A 14586-nucleotide genomic window follows, 5' to 3' on the forward strand; every position below is an offset into this window, starting at 1 on the left:
CTGTACTAAAGTCTGGGCATATAAATACAAAAGTGAGCCCATTCCTTCACCTCAAAAAGTTTACATTCTAAAAGAGAAAGGAAACATATATAAAGGAGAAGTGACCAATGAAATAAGAGGTAGACTCTTTCTCATTTAATAGCTAACTCTCCCCTTCCAATTATTATACTCCAAGAGTCTATTACTATTTTCTGAGTCATTCAATTAAAATTATTCCCCCCCTTTTTAAAAGAAGCCCCACATTAAGCCATACAAATGCTTCAGTACTTTTCAAGGAAGTAGGGTATAATAGGAAGAACACTAGATTTGAAGTTGGAAGATCTGAGTTCAAATCCTGGGTCTGCTACATACTGGCTTGGGGAAGTCACTTCATCATTCCAGGTCTCAGTTTTCTCCCCTGTAAAATGAGAGGGTTGGATTAGATAACCCCTAACATTCTTTCCAGTTCTACTATCTTATGCTAACCCATCCACATAGAAGAGGGAGCAATGAGGGTCCAGATAGTAGTCAGAATAGGAAAGTTGCTATGGGGGAAAAAGAAGATAGACATTTCAAAGGAAACATATAAGACATACCTCACAAATTTTCCCCACTCTTTGGTTATGAGTTTAATTAAGTGAGATGAAGCACTTCATTTTCTTTACAATTTCTGGCATAAAAAATGAGCACTGTACTTTTCGCCTTGTTTGAAATATGCCTTGTCTTTCCCTAAATCCCCTAGATTTCACTGAGTAAGAATTCTACTCTGAGAAACTCCTTGTGTCTCTAAGGAAGGAAAAATAAAAAAAACAAACCCTTAAAACGCTTGCATTTAATGGATGTCCTAGTTTTGCCAGCTGTTCCCTTCTGCATGGTCACATATGCAAATTAAAGACAAATGCCACTAGAAAATGAGTCTCTCGCTCTGGTGGAATTCATGCTGAGGTGGCTCTTTGCACTGTTTGTGGTTGTCAAAGTAACACTTAAGTGAACCCTTGAAATCAGCTAAGTTTCCTTTATGTCTTCACTTGATGGCTACTCAAAGACCCAAGAGAATTATTCTCAACTCTAGAGCTGAGATACCAGCATTTTGTAAGGTTTAACAGAAATCAAAACTCAGCAGGCTCTGTGCATGAGTACCTTGGACATTAATTAATGTGGGTCCTCAGCCTGGACTATTCTAGGGGAGGGGATCATAGGCAGGAAATTTGGTAGGTGCATGGCAATGATCATTTTCCTTGCATTTGGTGCAGTCTTTTGGCTTTGCTACAGCCAATGAAGAAGTGACCCTGAAACATCTGCAAATGGGTGAGACTTAATCTTGTCTGAAACAAGCTAGGAAATTCTGTTTTCATGGAATCAATTCACAAAGCATATATTGTGTACCTATATTGCTGATCCTATGCTGGACCCTAAAGATACAAAATCAAAAACAAAACAGTCATTGTCTTACAGGAATTTATTACTAGAAAGAATATGGCCTACACACACAAAAAAAATACAAAATTTATGTGTAGTAATTGTGCACTGGTGAGTAGAGCCTGAAAAACTGGAGGATAAGGAGCAGACATCAGAAAAGGATTCATGTAAGAGCTAACATCTCAACTAAACCTTAAAAAGAGTTAGGGATTCCAAGAGGATGAGTTGAGAAGGAAAGTCATTCTCAGCATCAACCATAATGCCTTTAATCTGTTTTCCAACTGAAATATAATATCATATTATATCATACATATGATATAATATATTATAATATAAAAACTGCTATCTATGAAGAATTAAACATAAAAATCTTTCAAGGGCAATGAAAAAAATTCACGGTGGATGTAAATAGACTCTAAAGAAAAGTACTGGACCTGCAATTTCATTGACATTCTGGAAGAGGAAATGCCTACTACCAATGTAAGTTGGCACCTTGTCTGCAACTCTGAGTGTTAGAGAAATGCTTCAAGCACTGAGAGTTGAAGCAACCTGCCCAGGTTACATAAGCAGTACATGTCAGTTGACATTGACCTGATAATAACAAAAGGAGAGATGGGACATGAACCTGTGGACCTCTCTATCCATTGCATCAGACATCTCATTGTCAATAGGCTATGATGCATAACATCTAAGAAACTATAAAGAAGGACTAAAGTAGCAGATGTCATCAGAGAAATGCATGATGTAAAAATAAAATGGTCCCATGACTAGAGTTCTGCCAGTACCCTTGAGGTATCACAAGAAAGTGAGGGAGATATGTTGGGCAGATCCCCTGTGGCTAAGATAGAGAATATCAAGAGTCCTAGAGGATGGGTAAGGAGCAAGGGGTTGCTATCTGTACCATTGCTAGGGACATCCACATTGATGAGCTCTTAGTTCCATCTGAGCATCATAATAATATAAAATGTAAAATTTAGAGCCCCCTAAATGGCTTGGTAGAGCAATGGTAGAAAAATATCTCTGCACGGCAGGTCTTATTTAAAGCTTTCTTTAGGACGGAGAAGCCATGTGCTTTCTTGGGTTCCCTGAGACACAGTCAAGTCATAGCCTATTTTTTTGTTGTTGTTTCAAGAATCCTAATCTACATGAAAACAGACTTGTAGGTCTGTTACCCAAGGACCAACTAAGTAAAGTATAAAGCCCTACACCAAGTTTATTGGGGCAATTGAGGGGGTGGAGGGAGGATTTGGGCCTCAAAAAGTCATATTTTTATAATAAATTTTAATTAATATTTTGTCTTTCTTACACTACCTCAGTTCTGCCAAGTATCCTTCCCCTATCCTTCCCAGAATACCAACTTATATGGCAAATAGCATTTTTAGAGAGAAAAACATAAATACAATTGATATACTGAAAAAGTTCAAAAGCATAAACGTTGTATAATGCCTGTGGACCATGAAAGGGTAATTTAGGTGTAGCTTATCATATGTCTTCATTTGAATCCTACTTGATCTTTATAATTTAAGTACAATTTAAAAATTTTTTTGGTATGTTGGTTTTTCCACTTACATTGAGGTTACTATGTACATTTTTTTTCTTTACTTCACTCTGCATCAGTTCACATAGATTTTTATATTCTTCTCTATATTTATCACATATGTCATTTCTTACAGAAAAATAAGATGCCATTACATGCGTGTATCACCGTTTGTTTAGCCATCCCCCAACTGATGGACATCTATTCTGTTTCCAATTCGTACATAACAAAAAGTGTTACTATAAATATTTTGAGGTGTGTGAGAATTTTCTTATGGCTTCCTGGTGGCATAAACCCAGTAATGGAATGTCTGATTCAAAAAGTTCAAAGGACACTTCAAATAAAGTTACATTTTAGGCAATTTATTTGTACAATTCCATACTTCTTTCTAAAATGCCCTGGCAACTCTTGAAGACTCTCTACTCAGCTTTAAAAAGGGGTCAGTATGAGTTGTTGGACAGCAACAGTCAAATTTGAACTCAGGTACTCCACCTCCAAACCCAATACTCTTTGTACTACATAACCTATCTCTTTTTTTGGCCTGAAAGTAGAAATACTGGGGAGTGGGGAGGGTTCTTAGTTTAAATTCACAAATCTTCTTACTTAGCAAATGATTTCTCACCTCACTGAAAACTTAGAAGCTTATATTCAGTTCTCAAGAGTCACATAGACAGGTAGCTGTGCTAGTTTACTCTTGGAATTGATTTAAGTGCTTCAATAGCACATGTTATAAAAGCCATAATTTTGATACTTTTGCTAAGAAAAGTACATGAAATCCACAATCGCCTACATTTCACTCTGAATACCCTGTAGGAGTACTCTTTCACAGTTTATCATTCTCCCATAATAACAGCAGCATAGGCCAAACCAGGGTGTTACAGTCACAGAACTTCATCCTTCTCTCTAAAGGGATAGAGCTATGGTTTTGTTCCTTTTTTAAAGTAGGTTTTTATGGATATCTTTTGTTTTCATGTCACCTCTCTCCCTCTCCTTCATCCTCTCTTCTCCCCAGAGCAATCTTTTATAACAAAGGGATAGAATAAGTTAAAGGTCTGTGAATTTGCTTGAAGATGAACAACATGGTGGTTTTGGTTTGCAGGTTACAGATGTGAGAAGGGGCAGCAAAAATGTATGAATACTATATAAACAAAAGTCTCATACTCCAATTGATGATCAAAGGTTGACACAGATCCCTGAAGCAGTAGTCTTGCTGCCTACACAAATCACAGGAGGTTTCTGGGAAATCGTCACAATCTATTTGGAGCATGACTGGTGACACACAAATTTCCTCCTGGGGCTCCATAGGTTGGTTTTCTGAAGTATTAAGTTTATAGAATCACAAGATCTCAGTTGGAAGGGACATCAGTGGAGTGATATTACCAAAAATGAATTGTGTGAGAGTGGCACTGATTCTGGAGTATAGATGGGAACAAAGATCTAGAGTTGCTAAAACTATCAGCAGTTGTGGATTCTGTTGGACTGGTGAGTTGCAGAAGAACTGATTTCTATACCATCTTCCCCACTTCTCCTTTTTTTTTCTAATTCATAGTTATAGATACCCTTTTCCCCAATTCTTTTCCATGACCTGTAACTATACAAGGTGGAGTATGTTTGTGGGCACACCCAAAGATCTGAAAGAGCAACCTGGAGGAAGTTTAGGAAATAATGGAGTTGTGTTCTGTTACATAAGAGTGCTTGAGCAAGTTCATTTTAATATTACACTTTCTACAATAAACTATGTGACTATAACATAAGTGATTATCAGATCAAATGTAGTAACACATGTAAATGATTTGCAAATCTTAAATCACTCTATAAATGCTTATTATTTTTATTCATTGTTGTCAAATCTGAGTACGCTTTAAGGGCTGGACTTTAATTGTCCAATGCCCTCACCACACTCTTCTCCATGTGAAAATTCACTCTCTTCCTTAGCAAATTGACTGGTGTACATTTTGAACTCATTATCCATATCCCCAGCCCAGAATAGTTCTCTAGGGTCCTAAGGAGGAATAAACATTTGATTGTCATCCTACATTTCTTTTACTAAGGAAAAGTCTACATGAAACAGATCTTATAGTGCCTTAAACGTAGAGGCAGGAGTCACAATCACTCTCAAATATAAAATTATATTCAAAAAAAGAAGATTTTACAAAGAGAGGTTACTGAAGACCTTGTCTGGGTGTCTGAAATAATCTTCTCCTGCAGAAAGACAATAAAGAAAAGGAGAAAGGCAGTAAAAATAAAGGTGCAATGTGTTGTAACTTAATAGTTAAGCGATCTTGAACAAATAGGTACAGTGAAACAAAAGATGCCCACGTTTAAGTATTCAAGCAAGCAAAGGTTATCATAAAAACGAGTCTCACTTATGAAGAAACACAACAGAAAATATTTTACAACTGCAGTCTAAAACAAGAGAAAATGCTAATTTTTCTCCAATGAATCCTTACAACTAGGGGAGGCAACAATAAAAGCCTTGGGGAAGGAACAATGTCAGTGAGTCCTTGTGGATGGGAAGAGATTCCCAATATAGCCTGGACAAATCCTCTCTTACAATACTGACTTTGAGGTCACTCACACAGTCTATACATGCTCTGTCAAGCTGGTTCCTCAGAAGGTGCTGCTGACTACTATTCCTCTCAAGGTTATAAGAATAACCTCTAAGGGCTGTTTTCCTTTTTTTTAATTTTTAAAAATAATGCTTTCCTTTTCCCCAATTACATATAGGCTATGTTTTCTAGCACTATATACCTGAAGCCCCAGTTCTTCCCACTCTCAATTAATTAACCCACTGAATACTGTTTGCTTTTAGTAAAGAGCTACACCAACAAGGCATAGAAAGAACCAAAAATCAACCTCCCAAACTGGATGGTACTATCCACTTCTACAAACAAGATCCTTGAGGAAAGTGGGTTCAGACTGAAAGTACAAAGATGGGATGTAGAGATGGATGTGCAGAAGACGCTGGATCAAGGAAAACCTCCTGACTCCACACTCTGGGAGTCCTTTTTCTTTTCCCCTTTACAAAATACTCATGCAATTCTACTCTACCTTGTGGTGCAAGAATTGGTATTTCCCTAGAATTTCTCTAGACATTTCTCTCTTTCACAAGGGGTCATGATCATAGAAGCCAACACCATCCTCAAGTCTTTCCATATCTACCACTGTTACCACTTTAGATGGGACCCCCAAATTTCCCAAACTCACAAGTTCCTCTGAGTATTCATTCACCTAATAAGCCAATGAAAAGTACATAAAAAAAGAAATAGAGGTGACGTGTTCACAGACATGTAACAGCTAGGTCGAGGAATGTGTCTTTCAGTCATTACAGCATGTGAACGGTCAGAAAATCCCTGTCTCATTTGCCGACAGGAAAGAAAAGAGAAACTGACAGATTGTTGTCTCTATTTTATGTGCAGCCAATTCTGACTTAGCACCTCTTGAGTCATTGGTTTTCCTTGCTCCACAGCCAATTGGGAAGCTTTTTGTCAACAGACAGTATTAACTTTTCACTCACTTTCCATGACTGGAAAGAGGCTTCCAAAGTTCTACAAGGAACTAGGCAAAGAATATTTGCACAAGCTCTGTATAAACCCACCATGAAGAGCCCATCTGATGCACATGCCCTAAAGACTGGGGCTTCACTAAGCAGTCCCCTTCAATTTCTCATAAATGTCAGCTATTATTATATATGCAAGTGTCATTCATTCAATTAAAATGGAAAGCAGTAGTTTATATATCTGGATATTCATATTCAACAATAATTTTCTGAAATATAAGATGGAGCCTTATAAGTGCTATCAACTGACTTGTTCCCAAGCGTTCTCTCCCTCTCATTATGCCCTAAGAGGGTCTTTTGAAAATGGACATTGAAGGTCAATTTAAAACACACAAACACACATCCTATTATAAACATATCACTGGTTGTGAATATCACCAAAGAACCCTGTAAGGACTTGTCTTATATTATTCAACATTTTAAGCACAGTTGCTGAGGTTAATTAGATTTTTGACCCCTGAAAATTTTAAGTGTCTCTGATGACTTATTTCCAACTGATAATTTTGTGTGAGAAACAGAAAAAAAATAACAAATAGACAGTGAATAAAAAAATTCTTCATATTCATTCTTATAGGTGGAGAGAATATGTTTCTGAAATTTAATTAAATATCAAAATGTCCACTAGATCTATAATAAACCACTTTGCAAGACCTCCAAATGTCAGCAAAAAACACATTTTACATGAAATGTTTTCCCCCCAGTAAATCTGTGAAGATACAGGACTTTTAAAAACCTGCAGAAACAACAAGCACATATTTTATCTTAAAAGTACTTTTTCAAAGGCTAGGGAACAGCTAGTTGTTTGCAATGTGACAGAGTGGAATTTATTTTAATTTATCATGCTGGAGTTTTACCATTAGTTTTAGAGATATGCCAGACGGTTTTAAAATAATTCAAGTGCAGGAAAGTTAAAGCTTAGGATGCCATAGCTTAGCAAAGGAGAGTAAACAGCCCCTCTTACATTCACCTGAAAACCACTCTGGTTCTGTGGAAGATATTTAAACCTATATCCAAAGTAATAGCTTTAAAAAGAGAAAAAAACTGTCATTGCTATTATTAATTCTATCATGATTAATGAAAATATTTCAGTTTCTATTGTATTTGAGGCTTTTTAAAAATGTTTTCACATGATCATGATGTAGAACAGGAAGGGACTTCTGAGGCCATCTACATACTTATGTGACAGGTATAAGGAAACTGAGGCACAGAAAGCCAAATGTGCCCAAGATTACACTGAAAGAATCAGGATTTAAACCCAGGTCCAACTGATTCAAAATCCAGTGCTCTTTCCACTAAGAGCAAATATTAGTATCCTATCTTTTTTTTCCAGATGAGAAGATAGAGGTATAGTTTCCTATTTGTCCAAAGTTAAACAATGATAATTTGGTAGACCTGGTGTTTGAATTTGCACCTGTCTGCTGGTCTTATACTCCTTCCACTATAAAATATGACTTGGTGGGCCAATGTAATAGATTGTAATGAATCAAATTCTCTGGCATGGGAGCCTTGAGACTGGGATTGGAATCCAAGTTTTGCCACTAACTAGATATCCAACCTTGAACAAGTCTCTTAACTTTGGCCAAACTATATTTTTTGATCTATAAAAGGAGATTTGTATTAGATTTTCTCTAAGGTCCTTTCTACCTCTAATTCTTTCTGACTGTTTTTTTCGACAATGAAAGTCAGAAATACTAGTATCACCCTATTATTGGGTTCTATTGGCATAAATAAATAGGTTTTGAGCCCCCAAACCAGCTCATGTGGGAGCTAGCATTTTTCTTGTCACTTCTAGCCTAAAGTTTCAATGTTGTAGACACAGGAGGTAATAATGGTAGGCAAGGCAAAGAAAAACTAGCTTTGTTTTCAAATATAACAGCAAAGAGGAAGCAGCGTGTGAATTGATGGCAGTTTGGACACATGTTTGATGAATTGGTAGTTTTGTTCTTTTCCAGAAGGAATGTCACACATGTTTGCTTGCATGGGAAACGCTAAGGAGAATGATGAGGCTGATCCAAAGCAACTTCTCTATATTTTAACTAATTTTAATTGAAGGAGCAGAGTCTTTCACACAAAGGCATACAAAGACCAAAATAAATTCAGTGATCAGAATTTTTATTTATTATGTTAATTCATTATCAATGAATTTCTTTACCTAAATCGAGAAAAAGGAAGGAAAAAAGAAAGAAAGAGAAAAAGGAAGGAAAAGAGGGAGGGAGAGATGAAGGGAGAGAGGAAGTAGATAAATGAAATCTTAATTCTTATTAAATATTTTAATATTTTTATTAACCCTTTAAAATTATTAGTAGTTATATTATGCCAAATAATGAAAGACTATTTTTTTTTTACTTTTCAACCAACCCTTCATAGACTGTGCATGTAGTCTTCATTACAGAATCTCAGAACTATTTAAAGAAATCTCAGATATCATCAAGTCTAACCAGTTCTTGAGAGCAGGAATTCCTTCTATAACATTCCCATTAAATGGTTATCCAGCTTTCAATGACAGTGACCCTTTGCCTCTAGTACCTCTCTGGACAGCTCCAATTGTTAGGAAACTTTTCCTAATATCACACTAAAAGCTTTTTATCTCCTTCCGGATACAAATAGAGCAAGGATAATTCGTCTTGCAGATGACAGATTTTCGTACACTTAAAGAAAGCTTTCATGTATTCCTAAGCCTTCCCTTCTCCTTGCTAAGCATTCTCATTTCATTCAATTGATCTTCATAGAGGTGTCAGGTACAGAAGCAGAATCACTGGCCTTGGAGACAGAAGAGACCTGGATTCAAATGCTGCCTCCAAGACTTAATAACTTTACAGCCACAAATAAATTACTTACACTTTCTCAGCCTCTGATCTTCAAAATAAAACTACTAATGTCTATAATATCTGACAACACAGGGCCTTTGTCAGTCCACTAGAATTTATTAAGTGCTTAATATGTGGTAGACACTGTATTGAGCGCTGTTATGAGGCTTAAATGGGGTAATATATGTAAAACAATACTTGTAAAACTTAAATCATTTTATAAATGTCAGCTTTTACTGTTCCCATCATCATAGTGGCCATCCACCACTGGATATACTCTGGTTTAAAAAGATACCTACTAAAATGTGGTGCCTAGAACTGAATACAATATTCTAAATGTGACATAAGCAATAAGTATTATTTGCAACAGTTCCCAAGACACGAATTTTAGGGGATTGGTTGGAAGTGAGGAGAGGGTAGGAGAAGGAAGGGGAGGAAAGGGAAAGGGAAGGGAAAAGAAAAGAGGGAGGGGAGAGGGGGAGAGGAGAGGAGGGGAGAAGAGGAGAAAAAAAACTTCAAGTTTAGGCCTCCATCACCCCTCATTTTAACTTCTAGGCATTCTTCCAGCTCAAGTTAGGTGCTATTTTGATGTTTTCTCTGACTTCCACTATACTCTTAGCCAAAACTCACCTTTCTCTCTGACTGTTCTTAGCATTCCATACTTCTTTTAGGGACTTATCACATTCTATTTTGCATTAAAGTTATTTGTATACATGTTTTATCTCCTTTATAGGATCTAAGTTCCTTGCTTACAGGAAATGGTGCCTTATGTCTAAATTACCTATAGGTTCTAGCAGTATACACACAGCACATACATAAACAGGTCAAAGATCTGTGATTCTATCAGCTTGGGAAAGTTCTGGTGTGTAAATTCCCCTCACCAATATATATCATAATCCATCTATTTTTGAAATCTGCCTATGAAAATGCCTGCAGGATATTCCTGAGCCCTATAGAGGTTACAACTTATGCAAGTTAATACAACTAGTGTTAGAGGTAGGAACTGAATCATGGTTTTCCTAACTTCAAGACTCAAACCCTATTCACTATGCCAGAGCCATATAAGTGCTTTGCACGCAGTGGGTGCCTGTTGGAAAAACAGACAAATGTCAAAATGACCCCAGTGCCAGCTCAAGATTTTATTAGTAAACTCTGTGTTTGTCTCCCACAGAATCCTTTCCTGGGAATTCTTTTTTTTTTAAAATAAATTTCTGCTGAAATTTTAAAACCAAGATGACTCTTTTTTTTTTTTTTTAAGCCATGTTCCCCTCTTCTCCCCCTGAGATTTGGCTGTGATTGTTGTTAGTCTGTTTGGAATGCAAGAGGAAGGTTAATTAGCTTCTTTGACCCTCTGAGTCTACAGAAGGATCTCTAGTGACTTACTAATTGCTTCTCAATACACAATACTGTCGGTGAGGCAAAGTGCATGAAGCTGGATGCTGATACTAATGTAACTTTGATTCTAAATCCCATACCTGCCAGGACAGAGGAGATTCCCAGGCACCACACACCCTAATGAGGCATCTCCATCATCTCCGTACATCAGTCCTTGGATACTACTGGGAATCCTGGTCACTCATCTCATCGTGAATGGGTGCAGGGTATAGCTGTATTTTTCACCTGGAACACAAGCGTTACTGAGGGTACTATTAAAGGCTCCTGTATTTATCAGAGCAGCTGAGCATAGGCAATGCCATATTGTCTCTTTACATATATTATGCATGCTGTCTTTAATAGGCAACTTCATACATATTTAGAGTTTAAAAGAAATGAAATCACAAGGAATATTCCAATTTGACAAAAGAAACAATATTTGAAGCAGATGAAGCAAAACAAGCAAGATGAGCTTTAATATGGCCTAAGGGCCAGAAGATGGTTAAGAAATATAGAATTAAGCTTACTGCTAGCTACTCTTTTGTAGTTCCCAGTTGGGCAATACATTTTCCTTTTAATTTCTTCTTTGTTCATTTAGTCAGTCATTCCACAAACATTTAAAACAAATTTGTATTAATGTCTTCTAGTTCTCCACCACAGTCATTTATGAATACACATCCACCCCCACTGAATTCTCCCTATAAAAAACAGAAACACTTGAAAATAACAAGTACCAGAGCAAAAATATCTGACAGCCTATACAACATTCCCCACCAATCGTGCCTTCCTTCCCTATTGAGAAGAGAGAAACGTGTTTTATCATTTGCCTTCTGGGACCAGAATTGTTCATTGCAATGACTCAGAATTTGGCTTCCTTGCCATGTTCTTATCATTTGTATGCTTCTGGAAGCTGTTCTATTTACTCTTCCTTCAAAATAATAGTTCATTTAAGTCCTCCTGTCCTTTTCAGAATTATTCATATATGTTGTTTCTCATGGCACAGAAAGTATTCCCATATATTTAAATGTGATCGATTCAGCCATTCTCCAATTCATGGGCAACCACTGTGCATTTTTTCCTACCACAAAAAAAAAAATATTGCTAAAACTGTTTTGATATTCATGGAGCCTTTGTTTTGCTCTTTGACCTTTCTTGTGTACATGCACATTAGTGACATTTCTGGGTCAAAGGATATGATCTGTTTTGTGTCTTTTCTCTCATAATTCTAAATTTCACAAACTTTTCTTGAAGTGCCTTGAATGTAGAGCATATGCCAGGTGTAAGAGGGGATACAGTGTTGTGGCAAGACATGGTCTCTGCCACCAAGGAGTTTACATTCTAGCAAAGGTAATAAATAGCTCACAAATTCATATACTTCTTTATAGTGTTCTCAAAATATTTTACGTACTCATTCGATTCAATGGTGTCTCCTTCAGTTCTACAATAATCCTACAATGTAGGCACCAAAGGTATCATCCTCTCCATTTTATAGATGAGGAAACAGAAGAAAAGTTTAGTGATCTGCCCATGGGCCTGATAAGTGTAAGGTAAGAAGTGACAAGGTAGAGGTTGAACCTAGGTCTTTCCTGACTCTGTGCCCCCTGTGCTTATCATTATACCATCCTGTCTAGGGAGAATAGATACAAACAAATAACTGTAATATACAATATTCAAGATAAACGCATTAGCAAGGTACATAGGATGTATAATGTTAGATCTTTGAGGAAAAGTCATTACCCTATGTTCTATGACTAATTAAGTAATCAAACAGTAGTAGTTCACAGAATATTAGAGAGAGAAGAGGCCTTAAAATTTATCTCTTTCAGCCTTCTTCATCTAGATGAAGAGAGAGAAAGAGAGAGAGAGAGTGAGAGAGTCCAAAAGAAAAAATTATTTACCTCAAAGTCACATAGTGAAATAGTGGAAGTTGTCACCTAAAAGGAAATGAGAGTCCTAAAAAACAATATCTTTATGATAAAATCACCACATTTCAGAATTGAAAGGTACCTCAGGAGTCATCTGATTCAACTCATAACTTTGTAAGAATACTGTCTGCAACAACCCTAGTAAATGGTCATCTGGTATTTCTTGAGATCTGTTGATAAGTCAACCAATTACTTCCCACAGCAGTCTATTCCACTATGGGATAATTTTACTAGTTAGCAAACTTTCTTTACTTTTATCAAGATCAAATAAATAATTGTGGAATCAAGTTGATTTGAAATCTACTGTTCTGCAATTTTTACCCATCACTCCTAGTTCTCACTTTGAGATTCAAGAAAGCCTGGAGAAGAGAGTATGTTCTAAATTTCTAGAAACATGGGATCTTACCTCACCTATTTCCTACATGTTGCCTTCAGCAAGTCATTTCCCTTTTTGTACCCTCATTGTTCTTTTTTTTGAAAATGAGGGTATTTGACTAGATAATCTTTAAAGTCCCTTCCAGCTCTGACAGTGTGCAATTTTATAATTCCAATATTTTAATTCTACCTCCATATCTGCATGACAGCCCTTCAAATACTTGAAGACAGCTCTCATATCTGTATCAGCTTTATAAATCAATAGCCACCAGACAGATTTTTTTTCAGTGTTCCTGATTTTGCCCCAAAGGGGATTTTCAATTCATGACTAGACCTAGCAGTGCATTTTTCTTGATTTGATTATTCTCTGGAATATTTTTTCTCTGCAATTACAAATACATTTTTTTCCTGTAGAACATGTATTTCATGTCATTTCTTTAGCCCATCCAAATAGATCTTCCATCCCCAAATGTCCACTGAATGGTATGTAAAGAATTGCTTTGCCAACATTTTTCCATAATGGATTTCCTTTCTGTTCTCTGAGATTACATCCCTTAGCCTCATTTACATCATTTATTGCTCTCGATTTCATGGTTAGGGGCTAAGCTCAGTCACGCAATTTTTGCCTTCAGTGTAGTTAGAAGATTTACTAAATCAATGACATATCCTTCTCATAATTAAGTGAAATGCTCCAAATGTTAAATTGTATAGTGTATTTTTGAGTTGATGTTTGCTTTTTATTTTAGTATCAATAGATAATTTTCATGTATTTGGTTTTGCAAATTCTCATTTTGAAAACTTTTGTATTGGTAAAAATTCAGTTACCAGACCTCCTCTGATTTCATTCTGTCCATCCTAATTTTGGAATAAAATGAAATCACACCTTACTTTTACATTCTAAGGATTTAGCTACAAGTATTCCCCATAACTCTAGGATGTTGTAAAAAGATCTGTATCTACTAGGAGATAATTCAAACATGCCCTTCTTTGCAACAGGACACTCTCTCTGATGTGGTCCTACACAGGAAGCTAGTTAACCTAATGGCCTAGATTTTTTTCCACTTTCTATATCTTCTAGCTTAATTTATTTTCAATTAAATAAATGTAAGATGAATAATCAATCTAAAGTATATACTAACTTTGTATGTAAAGGGAGAGAAAACAAAATGTAATAAGCTCTATTTAAAATGTTTCTTCCTCAGATATTTTATATTCTGGGGGCAGGAAGGGAGAAAGACATTCAAGTTATCAGCTTGCTGTTCACTGATTGCTGCTGCTGCTGCTGCTAGCTAAATCTAGCTAAATACAGTTGATTCTCTATGCTCTTCCCACCTCTATCCTTCAGTATTGAGTTATTAAATATTGGAGTGAATCTGAGAGAGAGAGAGAGAGAGAGAGAGAGAGAGAAATGTAAGCACTTTGAGTACTTACCATGTAGTAGTCGTTGTACTAAGTACTAGGAATATGAGAAAGAAATAGAAACAAAAAGACAGACACAGAATCAGAGAGTACCTAACCTTAAGGAGCTTATATTCAAAATGTAGGAGGAACACATAAAGGGGAGTGATTTACAAGCGGAATTTTGTCATTGTAGTCACGTGCATAATGAGT

The sequence above is a fragment of the Notamacropus eugenii genome, chromosome 1, assembly GCF_028372415.1.
Source record: "Notamacropus eugenii isolate mMacEug1 chromosome 1, mMacEug1.pri_v2, whole genome shotgun sequence".
NCBI classification, from domain to species: domain Eukaryota; kingdom Metazoa; phylum Chordata; class Mammalia; order Diprotodontia; family Macropodidae; genus Notamacropus; species Notamacropus eugenii.